At 38.0% G+C, this 23,226-nt stretch overlaps 1 pseudogene; it reads left to right on the forward strand.

Moving 5' to 3' along the window:
- Positions 1–982: 982 nt before the first annotated feature.
- On the forward strand, positions 983–8,371 carry LOC132639711 (polygalacturonase-1 non-catalytic subunit beta-like; annotated as a pseudogene).
- Positions 8,372–23,226: the final 14,855 nt, after the last annotated feature.

A 23,226-nucleotide genomic window follows, 5' to 3' on the forward strand; every position in this document is an offset into this window, starting at 1 on the left:
CCTTTTTCGAAGCTCGACAATACCAAATTGGCTATCAACTTTCATGCCATGTTTAGAGGGATCAAACCAATCACAATAAAATAAAACTAACTTCATTAATGATGTCATTGGCCGTTCTAATTCGATAATCTCTTTAAGAACACCATAATATTCATTTATAGTACCATCATGTCTGGTGCCACTAACACACACCCCACTGTTATATGTACTTCTTCCTTTACCCCAAGAAGAAGTGTGAACTTTGTAACCATTCACGAAATAAACAGGCCAAGACCTTGCCTGTCTCAATGGTCCCATTGCTAAGATGCGCAAATATGGATTATGCAGCATCTCTTGTGGATTACTATTGACCTATCAAATAATGAAAGCATATTAGATATACATTTTAAATGATATGTTCTTTAGTCACAAATGGTTTATATTAATCCATACATAATCTTTGAACCATCGTGGAAAGTCGGCTTCAATTTGCTTATCAATGACATCATCTGTGAGATTAATGTAAGTATCTCTCAAGGCTTGCTCATTCAAACTGCACCCACTTACATCAGCACATTAGTTTCAACCTAAATATAATAAAAAAGTCTTAATAATTAAATGAATGCTATGGTTGAAACTTACTTGGGGAAAAGTTTAACCTCATCACAATTTATAAGAACATGCAATTGTGCTGCAACAATTTCTTTATCAGTTAGCCACCTGATATTTTTATCCTCCTTGCCATAAGTCCGATCAGAAGGATTAAAGACTAATAGAGTTGGTTGAGTTGCATTTTTTTCGATTATATCGTCATTACGACCAACTCTATTGTTGCTAGATAGGACATGAGATTCAAAATAATGGGAAGCAAAGTACGAGATTTCTTGAGCCAAATATGCTTGACAAATAGATCCTTCAACTCTGGATTTGTTTTTTATGGTCTTTTAAATTTTATTAAGGCACCTACAATCATTTTAGGAAATAAATAAATTTATGTAATAAAATGAAGATACAGATAATAAATTCTTATACCTTGCAAATCGATACATCCATCGGTATTGAACTGGCCCACAAATCCTTGCTTCATAAGGCAAATGAATCGGTAAGTGCTCCATCGAATAAAAAAGACCGGGTGGAAGTATTCGTTGCAACTAACATAAGATTAGAGGAATATTTTGTTCCATTTGTATTAAATGATCCTCCCGTAATACTGTTGAGCACAATTCTCGAGTTCAGTTAATGACTTCCAGATTGGTTTTGGAAGTGCACTAAAAGTAACTGGAATAAGACATTGCATAAAAATGTGGCAGTGATTGGTAGCATTCAGGTGGTTGTGGCCGGAAACAGTGAAAGCTCGGGCAACTTTGTAAACCCTTTTACACCAAAAGCTTATTCGATCCGTTACTGGAAAAAACAAATTTCAAATCAACTGCCTAAACCATGGTTTCTTCTAAATAAAGCCTCGCCATTAAATGCTGCACAATTTGCAACATACTCAAAGCTAGCAGGGAATCAAGATTATCTCTCAAAGGAAATTCAATCAATTTGCTCCTCCGCAAATCTTCTATGTTTCCCTGATATTTTATCAAGTCTAGAGAAACATGGCCAAGATGTGCAATTTTCTTCTTACATGAGCAAGAATTTCACCAACTATGGATCCAAAATGCCACGTGGTTTTGATGGTTTCAAGAAATATGCCGAGAAGGACACCCTCCCGGTTAATTCTTTCCATCAATTTAGCCGAGGTGGTGCTGGCCATGATGACAAATTTTCAACCTACGCGCCAAATGGCAACGTGATTGATCAAAGCTTCAATAATTATGGCACAGGTCAGTCAAGTGGCGAATTCATGATTTTTTGCAAGCAGAGTCGACATTTAAATAAGTGAACAAATCGTTAATCAACGAAACACTATTCAAATCATATTAATAAGTATCACACGTAAATTACTAATACTTCCAAGAAATTGCAATTTGCAAGCGACGTGCTTCACCATCGAGCCAGGGAGATCTTCGTGTCAAGTTGTGTCATTTTTGATATTTGTATAGTTGTGTGTGTGTGTTTTTAACATACTATTATATATTGGCATAACGTGTGTTCACCCATGGGTCGGTCAGAGCTAGGAATTTAAATTTGATCTGTTCAACCTTTATGTTCTTATCACTGAATGTATTATGCTTTTGAAAATACGTGTTCAAAATTAAATATTTATTGCAATTTGAGTGATTATATGCACCGGGTAAAAAGTATTCATTTGGATGACTTCATTGACTCAGCATTGCATCCGTTTTCACAGGCCTTGATGCGGTGACATTGGCGAGTTTAAGAACTACGCCCCAAATGTCAACGTGCCTAATCTACGGTTCACCACCTACTCAACTGAGGGAGTGGGAAGAAAGCAATCTTTTACGAGTTATACGAGCCAAAGATTTTTGTAACTCCAAAATAAATTTTTGGAACCAAAATAACCCATTAAAAAAAAAAAAACGTAAATAGGCTTCACGCACAGATTATGTGCGTAAAAGGACCAAAGTGTAGTTTTACACTAAAGTCCTTTTACTCACAGAATATGTGCGTAAAAGAGCCAAATACCCCACCCCAGCCTTTATTCTTTGGAAATCAAACTGAAAATTAAGCTTTTTTCCATACTTTGACTAAAAATTAGTCACGTTTCAAAACACCGGAATATAAATATTTTATACAGAACTTAATATTTTTTTTAGCGTACAATAATGTCGGCTCATTACATCAGGTATACCTATATGTTTGGATCGTCATCTTAGGAGTTGTAAAGTGCTCCGAAGTAAGTTTGGAAACTTGTTATCTTTAAGTTTTTTTTGGTACTTTGACCGAAGATTAGTCACATTTCAAAACATCGGAATATAAATATTTTATATAGAACTTAATATTTTTTTTAGCGTACAATAATGTCGTCTCATTACATCAAGTATATATATATATATATGTTTGGATCGTCGTTTTAGGGGTTGTAAAGTGCTCCGAAGTAAGTTTGGAAACTTGTTATCTTTAAGTTTAATTGTCATATTTTATAAGGTTTTAATTAATCTATGACGTCGCATGAGTTATTAATAATCGGCAATAAATACTAAAATAACTAATTATCATTAAAAAAAAAATACCCAAAAATATATATAATATTAACATAAAATGTACATTTTATTTACAAATACACAATCTCCTAACGCCTAAGGCCAACCCCACCACCCTCACTATCATCAGGATCCTCTCTCCTCCTCTTAATGACAGGATGATCTATGCCATGATCATCCTTTCTTCCCTTCTTCAGGCCCTTGGTGAAAATATGCTTCATGTGGGAGACGGCGGTGGTCTCCACCTGAGTAGCCTCTGTAGATGCCTCAGGAGATGACTCAATCGGAGGAGACTGGACCACGGGAGCAGAAGAATGAACCTGAAATAACATATAAACAATTTAATGTTTCATAAACTAAACATGAAATAACATATAAACAATTATTTAATAAATTATTTCTTTGTAAAAAACCAAACCTGTGTGTCGACGGCCTCCTGAGATGGCTGGTTAGAGGGCTCCTTAGTTGGCTCCTCAATTGTCTCCTGAGCGCTACCCAGAGCTGTAGCTGGAGGTGGAGACGGGTCAATCTGGACAGGCGGAGACGGGTCCACAGGCGCAGAAGAATGAACCTATAATACATGTAAATAATTTAGTTTAGATTAATAAAATAATTAATTAATACATTATTATATTGTAAAAAAACAAACATGTGTGTCGACGGGCTCCTGAGATGGCATGTGAGAGGGCTCCTGAGCGGCCCGCGGAGCCGGAGATGCAGATGGTGTCGTAGGTCCGGTTGTAGAACGAAGAAAGTAGTCATCGAAAATAATATCCAAGTCCTCATCTCCGCCTCCCATATGTAGATCACCAACTGGCACCTGCGGAAATGATGCCCAAGGATCTTAATGTGGGAACATCTCTGGCGTATATCCAGGTCTCTGTGAAGTCGACGGCCTAGAAGAAGAAGGGGTATCTGTAGCCGACGGAGCCTGACGGGCTATATCGTCAGGCTCATCTACTAGACCTCTGCCAGCCCGACCACCTCTGCCAACCCGACCACCTCCGCCAGCCAGATTACCTCTGCCAGCCCGACCACCTCTGCCAGCCCGACCACCTCCGCCAGCCAGATCACCTCTGCCAGCCCGACCATCTTTGCCAGCCCGCCCACCTCTATCAGCCCGACCACCCTCAGGAACACCTTCTGGTACATCCTCATCGACACGATGCCACTTATGTGCTTGTGTCATACCAGTGTCGATAAGATGAACTATTTGTGCCGCTATCCCGGGGTCGGTGGACTCCGTAAGGGAAATGCTCTCATGGCGTATCATCAGAGTCATCCGTAGCTCAATATATTTGCAAATTTTAAGAATTGAATAAATTCATAAATTAATACATAATAAGACGACGACTGAATAAACTTACCAGCGCCTCGTACGCTCCTGAGAGTGATGCATATCCTCGGCCATCAGGACGCGGCGTCGAGGGGTTGGCAATCAAGGAGCGAGTGATATGCATGTACCAAGTCATGTACTCATGGACCGGAGTGTCATGTCCGACCGCCGCTAGAGTCGTCATCCTCGCGTTCCATGCATTGACTTCCTAGTGCATACGCGCCCGCCATGCCGCATTGTCGATCGAACGCTCGTCCCTGGTGTAGTGGTAGTGCTCCCAATGTGTAGCCGCGGGTATGTTCTGCACATGCCCAAACTGCCGTAATACACGGTCGGGTGCGTGATGCTCAATGATGTCCATAAGGATCAATGGACACTGTGCAGTCCACATGTGCTCACCAGCCCTACAAAACGCCGGCAGCTGACCCAAAATCTGATCATACGCCGTCCATATAAAAGCCTATAAGAGGATTTCAACTAGTTAACAATAAAATACTAACAAAAATAACAAACTAATGTTAAATAAAAAAAACTTACCTCGGGCGCCGTCATGCGGTCTAACTGATCCCTTAACGGGAGAATGACATGGTGCGTCTCCACACCTCTGGTACGGCCTCGCGACCATCTCCACGCATATGGCATATCCTCAACAACATAGTCATCGGGAGGGTGAGCATCTATGGGCTGAAAAGGTATCAACTTAGTCTACACCCATATTTGTCATAGTCATCAAAAAAATTATTTATCAGTCATCATTTCGAAAAAATATATTTAGTGTTTTATCTACACACACTTAAATATATTACCTGAAGAAGAGGGCTAAATGCAGCGACCTCAACCCTCTCGCCCATAAAGGCTTGATCAAATCCTCTGTACATGTAAGCCAGGACAGCGGCGCCCCAATTATAACATCCCAGCTGCTCTAGGACCTCAATAAAGAGCAGATACCTAATGCTTATATCGTCACCCGACGTATTCGGGAACATGATGCCCCCGAATATGATGAGAAGATATAAGCGAGCACGTCGGTCAACATCAGCCTGTAGCGTCGCCTCGCCAATCAGATGCTGCAGATCTACGAGGCGCAAGTGAGCATGGAGGGAGGATCGCAACAACCGACTCCGTCCACGCATATCCCCTGCAGAGGCTCGAAACTAGTGAGCCTAGCCATCTCCTGGCGATACGGCATCATCTCTGGAGGCTCCACTCTATACAATGCATGTCCATCAATCTGTAAACCATAAATCACCTCGACATCCTGCAGGGTGATAGTAGTCTCGCCAATGCGGAGATGAAATGTATGGGTTTTCGGTCGCCAGCGCTCAATCATAGCTGTCACTAGAGCCCTATCGTGCACAAGCCGACCAACCTCGATGCACCGGTAGATACCGCCACGACGTAGTATATCTATGACACGGTGATGTGGGGGAATAGCCTTTAGAATATCCTATGTTGACTCCCCCAAACAGGTACGGACCACTCTACTAGAGGATACCGGTGCATCCCATGCATACTGGGACCTATGCTCATGCTGTAGATAAAGTACCTCTCCGTTGTCGAAGGGTCCCGGCTCCATGGTGGTGTCCTATCTATTTGAGGCATTTTAAATTAATCATTAATATATGAAGTAAGGATTAAAGTGGTATATTTTTTACGCATTTTAAATTAATCATTATTTTTTTAATTAATCTCTAATACGTAGTATTAGTTATGTAATCTTTTATCGAGAAATTATACAAAGGATTGAATCCTAAACTAAGGATTTTCAATTTCTAATTAGCAAATAAATAAATTAACAATTAAAGACATGAAGATTAATAATTAACAAATCAAAAAATTAACAATTAGCTAGCAAACAATTAGCATATAATTAATAAATAAACAATTAACTAACTAATCAAATAATAAAAAATTAATTAGCATATAATTATTAAATAAAACGAGAAACTAACTAATCAAATAATTAACAAATTAACAATTGGCTTAACAAAAACTAAGAAAAATAATTAGCTAGTCTAACAATTGAAATAACTAATCTAACAATTACCAAATACTAAATAAGCAACTAATAAACAATTGACAAATTAACAACAACTAAGCAAAAAAAAAAAAAAAAAAATGAAAAAACGGGCTAAAAACAGCCCTTTTGCGCACAAAAAAAGTGCGTAAATTTCTTTTTTGTCCATATTCACACAATAGTAATGCTTAGGTTAATAAATTAACAATTAACAACAAATGAAGAAAAAAAATTAAAAAAAAAATTAAAAACGGGCTGAAAACAGCCCTTTTACGCACAAAAAAAGTGCGTAAAAGTATTTTTTTCGTCCACATAGTAATGCTTAGGTTAATAATGTAATAGAAAAATCGTAGTGAAATACCTAAATTGAAGTTTTGATTTTGAGTTTTTGAATTGAATTATACGCCGCTTTATTGCGAAGAAACTTATTCCTAGACTTCAACATACCACTTTTGGGTTGGAAATCAACAAGAAAACGATGTTTTTGATCGCGTAGGACCTCGGAAAGTGACCTTTAATGGTTTTATTTTTCGAATTCGGGGGGACCAGTGGGGAACGACGGGCCCGATATATTTGGCTCTTTTACGCACATATTCTGTGCGTAAAAGGTCTTTAGTGTAAAACTACACTTTGGTCCTTTTGCGCACATAATCTGTGCGTGAAGCTTATTTACGTTCTTTTTTTTTTAATGAATTATTTTAGTTCCAAAAATTTATTTTGGGGTTACAAAAGTCTTGGGCTCCGAGTTATACAAAAGATACAAATTCCGGGAGCCAATATTTCACAAGCTATGCAAGAAATAGTAACGGTGCGGTTAACGATTTCACCAGCTATGCTAATAATTCCAATGTGATAGGCTCAACATTTACAAACTATGGCGAATCAGAAAATGGCGGGGGCAACACGTTCAAATCATACGGGTCTAATGGAAATGTTCCAGAAAACACTTTCAAGAATTATGGTGCCTTAGGTAATGCTCCTTTTGAAACTTTTATAAATTATCGAGACAAGTCTAATGTTGGAGATGACAGTTTCAAATCATACGTGGATGATCCGAATAGTGGCAGAGCAAATTTTCAGAATTATGGCGTACAAACTATTGGATTCAAGACTTATGGTGTGAACACAACTTTCAAACAGTATGTAAAATCAATTGCCACATTTGCTGATTACAAGAACAAGACCATTAATCAACTTTCATCTTCTTTGGTGACAACAAGTGGTAAAAATGTGAATAGCAAATGGGTTGAGCCAGATAAATTCTTCAGAGAAAAAATGTTGACAACTGGAACTATAATGCCAATGCCTGATATTCAAGATAAAATGCCAAAAAGATCATTCTTGCCTAGAGTGATAGCCTCTAAATTACCATTTTCTACTTCAAAAATCAATGAGCTAAAGAAAATTTTCCATGCCGGAGATGATTCATCATTGGATCGGTCAAAGGGATCAACGGTGGAAAAGTAACCAAATCAGTATCTTGTCATCAGAGTTTGTTTCCGTACTTAGTTTATTAGTCATTCGGTTCCGAAGGTTCGGGTCTATGAAGCGGATATATTGGATCCGAATTCGAGGCCAAGATTAACCATGGTGTTGCCATCTGTCATGTGGACACGTCAGCATGGGGAGCCAATCATGGAGCTTTTATGGTTTTGGGGTCGGGCCCCGGGAAGATTGAAGTTTGTCATTGGATCTTTGAGAATGATATGACCTGGTCAGTTGCTGATTGAAATGGATCTTCCAATGTTCTTATTCGGGTAATATTAGTTACAGTGTTATAAAAAAAAAAAATGATATCATTAGATCATTTTCTTCTATTCAAATTATAAGAGGAGAAGAGATCTTATTTCCTCATAAAGCACTTCATATATTATAAACATTTTTATATACAGTGAATTTTCTTGTCTGATTATCAATGCTCAATTCAGCTATTTTACCTAATGCATTCCTAATTTAATTTATCATCCATATAGGGGTGTCAGTTTTAATTATTATTTTTATTACATATGGGTTAGGGGTAGAGGAAAGAGATTCGAACTCTCATCAAGTAGCCACCCAACTAATCTATTAGATCCCTACTGTGTCAGTTTTAATTGAAGTCTGTAGTTAATGGAAAAAGCACTGGGCAATGATGTAATGAATAATGCTAATATATGTACTGTTTGTGACCAAAAAAGCAATAAGGAAAACTTTGATAAGGTCAAAAGGAAAGAGATGAGAAATGAAAGCCCACATTGGCAAATAATAATATTACACATACTCACGTGTAAAAAGTTAATTTAATGTAATGATAATATAGGCAAGTGTTAGGTGGTGCTTACTACATTCACATTCTACTGTTTTGCTGTGCTAAATTATTGTAAGAGTTAAACGGGTCAAAAACACACATCAAATATCATATTGTTTTGAATTTTCTACCTGAATTATTAAGTGTGAGAGTTTCCTACCTAAACTATCACCAACTAATTTGAAAACACACATCAACTACCAATTGTTCATTTTCCTACTTGAACTATCACTAACTAGTTTGAAACACACCTCATTAAAAATGAACAACTGATAGTTGAGGTGTGTTTTGCAAACTAGTTGGTCATAGTTCAGGTAGGAAAAGTGAACAACTGATAGTTGAGGTGTGTTTTGCAAACTCATTGGTGATATTTTAGGTAGAAAACTCTCACACCTAATAGTTCAGGTAGGAAACTCAAAACAATATGATACTTGATGTGTGTTTTTGACTCTTATCTCTAAATATAACGCATTGGACAAGTCATGCTCCTGCTATTTGTGGGTCAATAGCTTGTTACTAGCAAACTATGCTCATGCGATGCACGTGGCCCAACATGATTAATTTAGTTAATCAATTTAGTTAGTCTTTAAGGTTTGTATATTTTGCAAAGGATACCGCGATTTTCCTTAGTAAGTCTCCATATTTTGCTTCTTTTTCTCTTATTTCCCCCCTTAATTTCTCAATTGTTGTTAAAATTTATCTTATTTTGGTTATGTCCGCTTCTAGTAAGTTGATAATTTAAATATTCTACATGTCAAGTTTATAATCACAAGATTCAAAGGATATTTTATTATATTATACACATTTTTAATTTAGAACTACAAGATTCAAAAGTCTATCTTTATTTCTTAAATTCCATATCTAGTCAAACGTAGATACTTAAATTGAGATAGAGGGAGTATATGCCAAATGAAGAAAATGAAAAGACAATTGCGACACTGCGTTAGATCTAATTAACAAAGCAATCTGTAGAATAAACTCACCAAAATTAATACCAAAACTCTAATTTAAACAGGAAAAATTACAACAAAATCTCAAAATCAGAGTACCAACTATATGAACCACCAAGCAGCCCTCCTTAGTGAGTCTCCATAATTTGTTTCTTTTCCTCTTATTTTTCCCCTTAATTTCTCAATTGTTGTTAAAATTTGTCTTATTTTGGTTATGTCCGCCTTTTTTTATATTTAGTTAGTTGACGAGTCAAATATCCTATATGTCAAGTTCATAATCACAAGATTCAAAGAATATGTTATTATGTTATACACATTTTTAATTTAGAACCACAAGATTCAAAAGTCTATCTTTATTTCTTAAACTCCGTGTCTAGTCAAACTTGGACACATAAATTGAGATGCAGGGAGTATATGCCAAATGAAAGGACAATTGGGACACTGCGTTAGATCTAATTAACAAATAAATTTGTAGAATAAACTCACCAAAATTAATAGCAAAATTTTAATTTAAACAGAAAAATTAAAAGAAAATCTCAAATTCAGAGTACCAACTATATGAACCACTAAGTAGTATGTTGTTTCTTTTCCTCTTATTTCCCCCCCTTAATTTCTCAATTGTTGTTAAAATTTATCTTATTTTGGTTATGTCCGCTTCTTTTTATATTTAGTAAGTTGACAATTCAAATATTCTACATGTCAAGTTTATAATCACAAGATTCAAAGGATATTTTATTATATTATACATATTTTTAATTTAGAATCACAAGATTCAAAAGTCTGTCTTTATTTATTAAACTTCGTGTCTAGTCAAACTTAGACACTTAAATTGAGACAGAGGGATTATATGCCAAATGAAGGAAATGAAAAGACAATTGAGACACGTGGGGACTTAAAAAGTAAACACACAAGAGGTAGAATTAATGTTAAACTTCTGAAATGTACACATGTTTGTCTCTGCTTAAAGTACAATTTCACGTGCTTTCTATAATAGAGTAATAAAATGAAATGTAGAAGTAAAGAAATATGATAACATAAAAGTGGAGTACACATGTACAGAGAATAGGTGGCAAACCAAGTAGTAGTACTTGTTAAATGAAATGGACCCACAACTGGAAAAAAAGGAAAGAAACCAAGTACAATTGAAATAAGTCCAAATTTGACGTACAACTCAGACAACTTTTTGTACAATTTGTTGTTGTGTTCGGCCCTCTGGGACACTTATATATATATTAGAAATTTTTAGTAATGTGGCCAAGTAATATGGGACGGAGGGAGTACTTCATTTATTAATTCTTAAAAAACGTGAAAAGTCAAAAGTGAACAAGTAAAAGTGCACGGAGGAAATAAATGTGTCAGAGAATTAAAATTGAAGTGCATACGTATATACATGAGAAGAAAATAAATATTCAGTACTATGACATATGTCCACGTGGGATAAAAAAGTAGTGAGTTAAAGTGTACAATTTATATAGCTTTTGGTACAAGTATTCATTGCGGTGTTAATCCCTCTTGGACACTTATATATAATATTAACTAGATACCAGAGTCCGTGCCAGCATGGGCTCAACATATATTTATTAATTTTATTTTTATGCAATTATAAAAAGAATTGATATATTCTACAATATTTCTTGAAAGTCACGTATGTAAATATAGAAATTCTGGGAGCACGGGTTCAATAATCTGTGCCATGATGTTATTTCTTTGTTTCAGTTTATATGACTTTATTTAAGAAAAAGGCTAATAGACACTTTTTAAACTACGTGTTAATCAAATTTGAACCAGAATTTCCAAACTTATTGAATTTTTAAATACTTCTAAATAAGGAAATGTCATTTGAACTATCATTCCCCTAGGCTAAAACGGGAAACTTTTTATACATATGGTAATTATGTATATTGTGTCATATAACATGGGCATAGATGCGGTATAAGATTTCTATCTTTTTTTTTTTTACTTAACCTATCATAAGTATGTACTAATAAATTATTTTGGCTATTATGGTGCTCCGTATATAATTAGAAACTTAAGACATTGAAAAATTCCTTTTGAGAATGTAATACCCATCTTAGTTTCTTTTTAGGATATTAAACAGTACTGCAATAAACATTCGAGTAGTTTATTTTATCAGTTGTAACAATATTCTATTAATTTGATTATAGAATTATAGTTGGTGTAGTGACGGATTCAGGATTTTCAATCAGGGTGTTCGGAAAAATAATTGAACCAACTTTTGCATTTTTTCGGGGTGTTCAAAATTCAATATATGTACATGAACATAGAAAATTTACCCTAAATATACACTGTAATTTTTTGCCCGGGGGTGAACACCTTGAGCCTTACTACATCCGCCCCTGAGTTGGTGAGGTAAGATATCACCCAAGAACTACAAAATGTAATCAGTTGTAATAGTAACTTTTAAAAAATGAAGCTTGATAATAATATATTCAGAACTACTTTTGAAAAATTAATCCCTACCTGTACTTTCTCTGTCTATTGAATATTAGTACTATAGGAGTACAAAAAAGAAAATATGTGTATACGTTTCTTGACCGTTTATATTTCGCCTTCTTGGTGTTATTCCTCATTATTTGTGTGAGATGTATGTGTCTAAACTTATACCTAAAGATATAAGTTTTAAATCTTTTGGTTTTATGACTTCTTTAGCTGCTTATGTGTGCAATTTAATGCGTTATTTTTTTTCCTAAATTTCTCTTTAAATTTTCTCTAAGCGTACCTTTACCACTTTCTGAACTTATTATCATTATTCAAATGTCCTATTTTTTTTTTTTTGGTTGCAATTTTCTCCAACTTCTTCACGTGCACGCCACCTTAATTTTTTTTTTTTGGGCACGTCTTCTACATCTTCACGTGGGCCCCACCTTTTTTTTTTGCAATTATCTCCTAATTCTTTATGTGGACCCCACCTTAATTTTTTTTTATTTATACTACTATAGAAGACTGGGCCCCACCTTAAATTTGTCTTTTTTTTAATTTCTACTATCATAGAAGAGTGGGCCTCACCTTATTTTTAAAAATTTTCTACTATTATAGAAGAGTGGGCCCTACATTAATTTTTTTTAATTTTATAATTTACTATTATAGAAGACCGTTTATATTTCGTCTTCTTGATGTTATTCCTCATTATTTGTGTGAGACGTATGTTTTGATTTTATGACTTCTTTAGCGGTTTTTGTGTTCAATTTAAATCGTTATTTCTTTTTTCCTGAATTTTTCTTCTTAATTTTTTTTTTCTAAGCGTATCTTTACCATTTTCTGAACTTATTATCATTATTTAAATACTTCTTTACTTGGATCCCACTTTGTTTTTCTTGCAATTGTTTCCTAATTCTTCACGTAGTCCCCACCTTAAATTTGTTTTTTTTTTTAATTTTTACTATTATAGAAGAATGACCCTTATTTTTTTTAAAATTATAGAAGAGTGGGCCCTTATTTTTTAAAAATTATACTATTATAGAGTGGGTCCCATGGGGTGGCCAACAATCCTGTATAGAAACTCACAGTAGAAAAATTAATGTTTTTCCTAAAAAAAAATCATATATTATTTTGTATTCGCTCTATCTGATCAGTTATGATAAATATTAGTACGTAGTCACTTTAAGTGGTTTATGAATAATTATTAAATAAACTCCCATATGGGAAACTTTACAAAAAAAAAAAAAAAATGTAAGTTTTATTCTAAAATTGATAGCTGACGTTCGATTTCACAGTGTAAAGAAAATATATATTAAGCACAACCCAATCTTAAAAGTTGATTAATAAGATGAATATCGTTATTTGTGTAAGACCATATATGGAAACCATTCAACCCATGTGGGACACTATAATAATCCCTATCCTTAAGGTTGGACATTTAAAACGGAGAGGATGCTCCGATTCTAATACACATATACATACCGTGGCGCGTGAAGAAATTGGAATTTTGGCATAATTAATGTGATGACGATACTTAAGATCATATTTATATTTATACTTACTATAATATTATATACGGTAAAAATCGGATGTAAGCCAAACCGGTGGAACGGGAACCGGAGGAGGGAATAGGCATGCGCCCGATGCTATTCGCCCTTGACCGAAACAATGCCTGGGCCGAAGCTGAGCAAGGGCACCAACTGATCTGCCTTCTGCATCGTTGAAACGGCCGAGCCCGAGGACTCGGGCTTTCGTGGCCGTTGGTCCGCATGGCTGTTAGCCCGAGTGGCCGTTTGTCCGTGTGGTCGTTGCAGACGAGCCACGCCCCAGTGACGTCCAGTCATGGTCAACTACCCACCATGCGTGTGTCAGACGGCGCCGTCAGTCTAATCCCACCAAATCCGTGCAGGGCAGTCCTTGTTATTATTATTATTATTTTATTAGCTCATATTGTATGAGAACCATGGGAGTGCCACTATAAATAGAGCACATCCCCCTCCTTTGAAGAGGTTGGCTCCTTTTACTTTCCAAGAACACTTGTAGTAGAAGAATTCATTTATACAATTTCTCTCTCAATATTTGATTCGGCCGAGGCCGCCTGTTGTTATCATTCTTGCATTTCTTCCGTCAAATATCTAACATTATTCACAAACGTTTACATTATTAGCAAACTGCCATCAGTAGCCGTTTTACTAAGGAACCCTCAAATACTTATTTTCTCTACTTAACACACATCAAGATCAAAGCACATATCCTATACCCACTTACAAATTTAATTGATTATCCGAATCCGGGGTAAACAAATATAAGCATGAGTTTAGAGGTGGTTTCGTCGTCCACCTCCAACTCAAGTAAAAAAAAAAACGCGGACCCCATATTAAAAAATAAGCAATATAAAAAAAATGTGGATCTCATATTAAAAGATCAAGCAATATCCATGTAATTCTCAAAGTATCCCCCATCAAGTCAATAATGGTGATTAATTTTTCAAGAGTAGTTCTGAATATATTATTATCAAGCTTCATTTTTTAAAAGTTACTATAACAACTAAGTACATTTTGTAGTTCCATGGGTGATATCTTACCTCACCAACTGTAATTCTATAATCAAATTTATTGAATATTGTTACAACTGATAAAATAAATTACTCGGATGTTTATTGCAGTATTGTTTAATATCCTAAAAGGAAACTAAGATGGGTATTACATTCTCAAAAGGCATTTTCCAATGTCTTAAGTTTCTAATTATATATGGAGCACCATAATAGCCAAAATAATTTATTAGTAGATACTTATGATAGGTTAAGTAAAAAAAAAAAAAAAATAGAAATCTTATTCCGCATCTATGCCCATGTTATATGACACAATATACATAATCACCATATGTATAAAAAGTTTCACGTTTTAGCCTAGGGGAATGGTAGTTCAAATGACGTTTCCGTATTTAGAAATAGTTGAAAATTTAATAAGTTTTGAAATTTCGGTTCAAATTTGATTAACGCATAGTTTAAAAAGTGTCTATTAGCCTTTTTCTTAAATAAAGTTATATAAACTGAAACAAAGAAATAACATCGTGGCATAAATTATTAAACCCGCGCTCCCAAAATTTCTATGTATACAAATGTGACTTTCAAGAAATATTGTAGAGTATATCAATTCTTTTCATAATTGCATAAAAATAAAATTATAAATATATATTGAATAAAATTATAAATATATGTTGGGCACGTGCTGGCCGGGCTCTGCTTTTTAGTATATAAAGAGACATGACATATATTTCCTCTAAAAATGTCGACAATGTAACACATAAAAATTTAACACTACATGTTTAGACCTTTGTATTTTAGCAATTATTCTTTTTGAACTATTTTATAATTATTGTTGCACAATCCAAGTAATACCATAGTCCAAAATTGTACCAGTAACAATATTTTATGGTTGTGAATGTGTTTGGTAAGAGGTGGAAATAAATGATTGATTAGAGTGAATAACTTGTCTTCTTTCTCTTGTTTTAGTCCCTTGAAGTCACTATTAGGAATTCAAATCATGTGATTCAGTCACTTACTCATTTCATATATGTGGTACCAAATAATTGTCTTTTTTGCTAGCAAAAAAATAAAAAATGCTACAGTGAAGTATGTCATTTGTGCCCCAAGTGTAGAAGAATTTGCAAAAATATTTGTTTCATTTAAGGCCAGGCTGAACAATATTTAGTTAAGGTTGAAAAATAATATCTTTTGATGTTAAAGTTGATAAAGAATGAGTATTTGGTTTTCTTTTTCAAAAAAAAAAAGAAAAGTATGCAACGGGGTAGAGGGAGAAAGGGAAACTAGATGTTAAGCTACTTATGAGATGAGATATAAATTGAGATCGAGCTAAGAAACGTAGTGAGATAATTATACCATTCAGAAGAAGTTCTACAAAAGAAAACAATGTGCTACAAGTAAGTGGAGAGAAAGATCTCCATAGATTCTTATCTCATTTCATTCCAACTGGATAAACTAATGCATCAGTTGAATGATATATTGAGAAGAACAGGGGCCGGCCTTTTTCCCTTACAATCCTTATTTCGACCTATTCATCCTAGCTAGCTGAAGAGAATATACTACATCGGTAACGGTTGAGAACCTTGAGCTCCTTATAAGGCTTGGACAATCCTCATCCATTTGAGCTAGTTTTTGGGGTGTGAGTTAGGCCTAATGCCTAATTTGATATGGTATCAGAGTCAGGCTCAGACCCGAGCCAGCTTGAGGGGGGTTAAGATAATATACTATCGGCGACGGATGAGAACACTAGGCTCCTTATATGGTTTGGGCAATCCTCCTCCTTTTGAGTTAGCTATTGGGGTGTGAGTTAGGCCCAAGGCCTAATTTAACATAGTATCAGAGCCAGGCTCAATCCCGATCTGATGTGGGCCCCGGGATTTTTGGGGGGTGGAGGGGGGGAAGGCTCTCCGGACCTATTGAGCTCCAGAACGGACACCCTAGATAAAAAGAATCCGGATCTGGGTGGGAGGGAGGGGGAAGAGGTGAAGAGAAAATACCACATCGGTGATAAATGAGAACCCCGGGCTCCTCATAAAGCTTGGGCAATCCTCCTCCCTTTGAGCTAACTTTTGAAGCGTGAATTAGGCCCAAAGGCTTAATTTGACATTAGCAATTCTAGCTTAATATCAGGATCACGATTGACGTCGTCACTTGAATCAAGATCATTAGTAGTCAGTTCTAATCGTTGTTCTTCATGATTTGAACGAGAGATCCTCCTACAAATCAATTTTCACTGCCTAATTGTCTTTGTCATCTGCCCCCACCCCACCACGACCTTCGATGTTTCAACTTATTCAAGGTGAAAATATGAAGAAAAAATTAACAAAGTCAAAGAGAAGTCAACATTAGTTAATTAATTTACCTGTTTAGTCATGATAATTATTCACCTTTTTCTGATTTTTTTTTTCACTTTATTTGAAATTTGAACAACAGCTAAAAATTTGTTTTTATTTTTTTTAGTAAATTCAAACACCAAATATTCTTTGCAAAAATCTATAACCAAAAACAACTCCAGCTTCGAGAATTCTCAAAAAAAGTGAAGTTTATTTCAGTTTCTAACGAAATGCGTACTTAATCATTCAATGATTCAATCCTTATAGACATGGATGACACTAAACTTTAAACTTAACTTCCATATCAAAAAATGTAGGAAGCGGTTTATTTCTTTTAATTGTTATTTCATGTGAATTTGAATTAATTGAAGAGTTAATCCCACTTTACCCCCTTAATATTTAAGGGTTGAGAAACGATACCCCCCTCACATATTGAATGGGAACGAGAACCCCCTTATTCAATATTTTTCTGGTGAAAATCTTTTGTTTGGATAATCAATTAAATTTATGAGTGAGGTATATGATATGTGGTTGAACTTTAATCTATTTTTGATTGAGAGAAAATGGAGTAGGATCAACTATGAATAATCTAAATAGTAATCGATGATTTACACTAAACGTATGTGCCAATATATTGAATATCGTTTCATTGAACAAATCTAAAGAACACAATAAATCCGGACCAAAATCAGATATTGAGAGGGAGAGATTTATATATTTTTTGCTATTCCAAATGTTCTAGAACTCAAGAAGCCAACCCCTAAGAGTAGGGTAATGACCCATATTTATAGTTTTTGCCTCATGGGCCTCATACAACATAAAGCCCTTTTGAATAAAGAAAACCCTAAAAGGATAAGGTTGGTCGTACGGTGTGACACCCGTACGATTGCCAGTACAATATGGCAGAACGGTCTTGACGCGTGGCAATTATGTAACGGATTACCTAGACCAACGACCACGATCAACCGGGCCAACGGCCACGATCAACTCGGCTATGGAGAAACCGGACCAAACAATGTTCTTCGCTTTCTTCGGTTCAAGCACCCCTTCGATCCCGAAAGAAAATCTTTATGCTCGTGCTGACTTCTTTCTTCCCTCGATCTCCGGTTTTATCGGTTTAGCATATATCCGATTTTTACTGTATACAGATAGTCCCCACACTTTCCGGGTCGTAGTTTACCGGAGTAACGGGAAGTGGATGAATCAAAAAACCGGTGGTTCCATATGCTCGTTCTTATCTTTTCATTTTGGCGGGAACAGTTGCGTCACGTCCCTCCGTCATTAGCCACGTGTCTCGCACCGGACGGTCAGCTCTGACAACCGCCATAACGCACGTCTTTTCAAGTCACTTCTCATTAATTATGGGACGCGTGGCACTCCCTGGTTGGCTGGGATCCACAACTGCCTCGATCCCATGTCTATATAATGTCTTCTTCCACTTCACTTTTTCATTTTACGATCCATTCTATTTCATCATCTTCTGTTCTTCATTTCACCTCTTCATTTTGTTTCTTCTAATCACCTTTCATCTCATATTTCTCGTTGATTCATTGCTTGTATTACGTGAATGGAAACAACTTTGACAACTTCTTCACCTAGCCATTTTTGTTGAGTGTGTTGCTGCTGCTTATTCTTACTCTTATGCCATTTCGAATTCTTTCTTGACTGTTTTCTCCCTCCTATTTTTTAACTTCTTTTTTGAATTCACCCAGTCTCCTTTTCCATATTTTCAAATGTCTGCTAACATCGAAACCACCTCCCATGATGTTCCCTCGGTTTCTTCTCAAGGAACCGAACCAACTTCTCAACCCAAGGGGAAGGTCACCTTCGAACCCAATGCCTTGGACAATGTACCGTCCAAACCTAACTACAACAAAGATTTCGAGGTCGAGAAACCTTCTCTGGTTTCCGATAGAGGGTTTGATGTAAGGCGGTACCCCTCGTCCATTACTAAGGACAAACTCGATTTAGTTCGGGCCGATTGCGGATGGGATAACCATCCGGTTCAAGTTTTCGCCCCCGGACCAGATGAGTCAGTCACTGACCATCGAGAGGGATTCTTGTACGTTTATACTTATCCTTTCACCCTCAAAATCGACCCCCCGATCGATCCGGTCATTTTAGATATGTGCCAGACTTACAACGTTACCCTGGCCTGGATTGGTCCGATTGTTTGGAGGACCGTGGCCTGCCTCCGGCTGTTGGACAATAATACGAAAAAGGAGTTTACGCTGGCCCATTTCATACAGTTATACTCCCCGAGGTTGTTCTGGGGCGGTGTAATAAAACTCGCTAAGCGTAGCCGGAATTCGATTTTTTCAAAAATGGACGAAGACAGAGACCGAGGCTGGTTGGAGCGTTATGTCCGGGTGAGGACCAAGGACATTATTTCGTCCAGTTACATGCCCTTTCCGGAGCGGTGGAATGATAATCGTAAGTCCAGTTCTTCTAATAATTGCTTTTGAATGCTTTGTCAAACTCCAGTTCTTCCACATTTTCACTACTTGTCCTCTTATTTATACTAGCCGTGGGTTGGATACCTCTGGCTGTCCGGAACCTCAATGAATGGGTTACTGCTCTCCTCAGCCAACATACCCATGAAGCTCGGACATGGGGAACCAATGGGTCGCCCAAAACCACGGTAATACTTTGCTTCTTTTGGTACTCATGACATTTTTCTACCTCTCCTTTGTGTAACATCTTCGGCTTTCAGGTTTGCCCAAGGGCTCGGTGGACCCGAGGCCGGAATCAGTAGCTGAACCCGCTACGTTGGCACCCGAGTTTGACTCAGCGGGTACATCTCGTATCCTTGCTACCGCCAACAAGAGAAAAAAGCCCTCGGACAAAGGGCAGAAACCGAAGAAGAGGGCGAGGAGCGTCGTTAGGACTTTAAGGGATGAAACAGAGCCCGAGCTACTCGTTCGGAGGATCGGTGTGGCCCCTTCTATGGCTTCCATTCCGGAGGAGGGTATCACCGTTTCATCACTTCCTTCAGCCGGGGAAGGACCTTCAGCTCCGGCATTACACACAGGTGGGGAAGAAATTCATTATTCGACTCCTCTAAGGTCGATTGAATTCGTTGATATTTCAGGTGATGCTTCTTCCGAAGAAACCCCCCTGCAAAGGACAAGAAGATCCGGGAAGTCACCTGCCGCCGAAGCCGATCAAAGAACTGAGTCGGTCCCCAAGACCGAAGTTCCAACGGCTCTTGGCCCGCTGCCCGACTATGAGACTGCTGCAACTTCGGAGATCCCTACCTTTGCCGAAGCTGTTGAGGCGGCTCTGAGTTCTCCAACTCCGGCTTTAAGGTCGGATGAGTTTGATGACATGTTCTCGGACACTCCTCCTATTACCGGCGAAGCTGCTGGCTTCGAACATCTCCCGATCCCTCGAGCCACGAAGGCGGCTAGCCGGACCACCGATACTGGAGCTAGGGATAACCTGGTGCGTGTCTTTCCGGCCCCAAGCGTGGAATCCAGGAGGACCAGATCGGCCGTAATCACCGTTCCCGAGGATTGTAGTTTTTTGTCTCGCCCGGTGGGGGAAGCACGCTACCTGAGGCCGCTTGTCTCTGACTCGGACAAACGAAAGATGAATGGAGTCCCCTGGCAGTGTCTTATTAACGAGGGCATGCACGTGGGCAATCGAGTAAGTTTATCAACCATCATTTGCATAATTCATTGAGAATTTTAGTTTCTCATTTATCCGAGTTTTAACTTGCTTCATTTACAGAGTGTGGTGCTTGTTAACGAAGCCTTCGTCCGTGCCCAGCAAGAGGTTGACGATCTCAAGGGCCAACTGGATGCCCAAGGTCGAGAAACGGAGAAGTTTCAGCACCTTTTACAGGTGAAGGAGGATGAGCTGAACCGAGCAGTTACTCTTTCCAACCTCCAACCCAAGCTCGATGCGACGAAGGTCGAAAACCCTTCGATTAAAGGATGAGCTGGCCGAGATGGTCGAAAAGAACCGGCTTCTTGAAGCGGACAAAATCGGCCTTAGCCAGGACAATGCTAGTTTTTCTTTAAGGCTTGGTGAGCTCGAAACTACCATCTCTCTACTTTGGGGGGAGCTGGATTCGTTCAAGTCCGATGCCACGAGCATGGCCGAAAGGCATCGGCTGCTCGAATCTGAGAGTGTCCAGTACAAAGAGCGGATAAGGGTGTTTAAGCGGAAGGCAGAGGACCGAGCCCGAATATATGATGAGTTGAAAACCGAACTCGAGGGGACGGATGAAGCTAATCACCTTTTCCAGGCCGAGCTCGAGTCGGCCACTCAAATCCAAAGGGTCCTCGAAGAAGATCGGGATGAACTGATGGAAAAATTAGCCCAGGCTGAGGCCGACTTGGCAGATGCCCTTTGGAGCGTGGAGACCGCCGAGGCTCATACTACGATATCTGTGGAGTATGAACGGTGGAAGTCTCGGAGGATCACCCTTGAGCAAGCCGGGCATGGTTTTGCGGATCATCCGGCCCTGATACTCGAAGCTAAAAGGGTCGAGGAAGAAGCTAAAAGAGCCCTCGATGCTGACTCCGACGACTCCGAGCGGACAGTGTCTGAACACTCCGGATCCAGCCATACCTTATAGACCTAGGCCTGTACTTAGCCTTTGTTTTTTGCTTTTGTAGAGGTTCCCGGTGTAAAAACCTTTGTATAAATAGAAAATGCATTTTTCTTTTCTTTATTCTTTTGTTGGATGTTTGTTATGACTTTTACCCGAATTGTTGGTCCGTTTTAAGGACATGCAGACTCGGAGTCATTATTTCGGACTGCACCTAAATATCGGCTTTTCTCTTCGCCCGGTACGTTTTGTCCAGAATTTTGATGAAGTTTTTTGCCCATGGGACTTATCCAATGCTTTGTGAATTCAAACGTCGCCGAATCACGATAGGCATTTTTTAAGGCCGGTATTTTTTGTCTATTTTTTAGGGCCGGTATTTTTTACAGCCTTAGCAAAATTTGATGTAGCAGTCCCCGTTTGAGGGAGTTAAAAGGTTTTGGCTCGGTTCATTGTGACCTTGTTGCCTTTGTCGAATTTCGACCGTAGTGCCCAGAATAGGGTATATGAATGAAGCGATGCCGAAATACGGCGATAATCACCGTGGTAGGGTGTTTTAACAAAAAGATATCTGAAATATCGTAATCCGAATTTTCGATAAATTTTTGTATTGCAAGTATTTTGTACATACATAATATGAGAATTTGTTTCCTTCTGCTTTTGCCGTAGCAAATACTAAATGGACACTATTCATTCTGATCGTTTGGTCCTTACATCGAAACCTAATGTAGAAGGTCCGGTCTTGGTTTTACCGTAGCAAATATTGTGTGGACACGATTCATTCTGATCGTTTGGTCCTTACATCGAAACCTAATATAGAAGGTCCGGTTTTGATTTGTTGAGGTCCTCCATTTTCAAATAACCGGGGTATAATAGTCCCCTAGCGCTTATCCGAGCTGCAAGATCGGGTAAGCGCTATTAAGCCCCCACTCGTAGGCCGTGACCCTGAGTTTCCGGGCGTTTGTCCTTGTCTTTGTCAAGTAACATGTTGTACTTGTTGCCTCATTAAAAACCTTGTCGGAAAACCCATTTTGGGATAGAACCGTACTAAGAAAAAGAGTGCACTACGTGTTTTCAGACCTAGATTCTAGCCTTATCCAGTACTTCCTGCAAAAAAGAAAAAGGGTTAACAGTAAAACACGAGGTGTACATACCTTAACAGTAGTATCTCTTCAAATAAGACACATTCCAGTTTTTGCGCAACCGTCGCCCGTCCATGGATTCCAGCTGATACGATCCTTTGCCCGTTACCTCGGTTATCTTGTACGGTCCTTTCCTGTTCGGACCCAATTTTCCTTCGTTGGGATTCGTGATGTTCAAGGTAACTTTCCGAAGCACCAAGTCCCCAACTTGGAAATGCCGAAAACTGACTCTCCGATTATAGTACCTCTTCATTCTCTGGTTCTGGGCTGCAATACGGACCAACACGTTTTCGCGAAGTTCATTCGTGAGATTGAGTTTTACGGCCATGGCCTCCTCGTTTGACTCCTCAGTGGTATACCTGAACCGGAGACTCTGTTCACCAACTTCTCCGGGAATGAGGGCTTCGGCCCCGTAGACCAACGAGAAAGGTGTTTCCCCCGTACTTGATTTAGATGTGGTTCTGTAAGCCCACAATACCTCCGGTAGTATTTCCCTCCAGTGATGCTTTGACGCTTCAAGTCTTTTCCTCAGA

This window comes from Lycium barbarum, chromosome 5 (genome assembly GCF_019175385.1).
Source record: "Lycium barbarum isolate Lr01 chromosome 5, ASM1917538v2, whole genome shotgun sequence".
Classification (NCBI taxonomy): Eukaryota; Viridiplantae; Streptophyta; class Magnoliopsida; order Solanales; family Solanaceae; genus Lycium; species Lycium barbarum.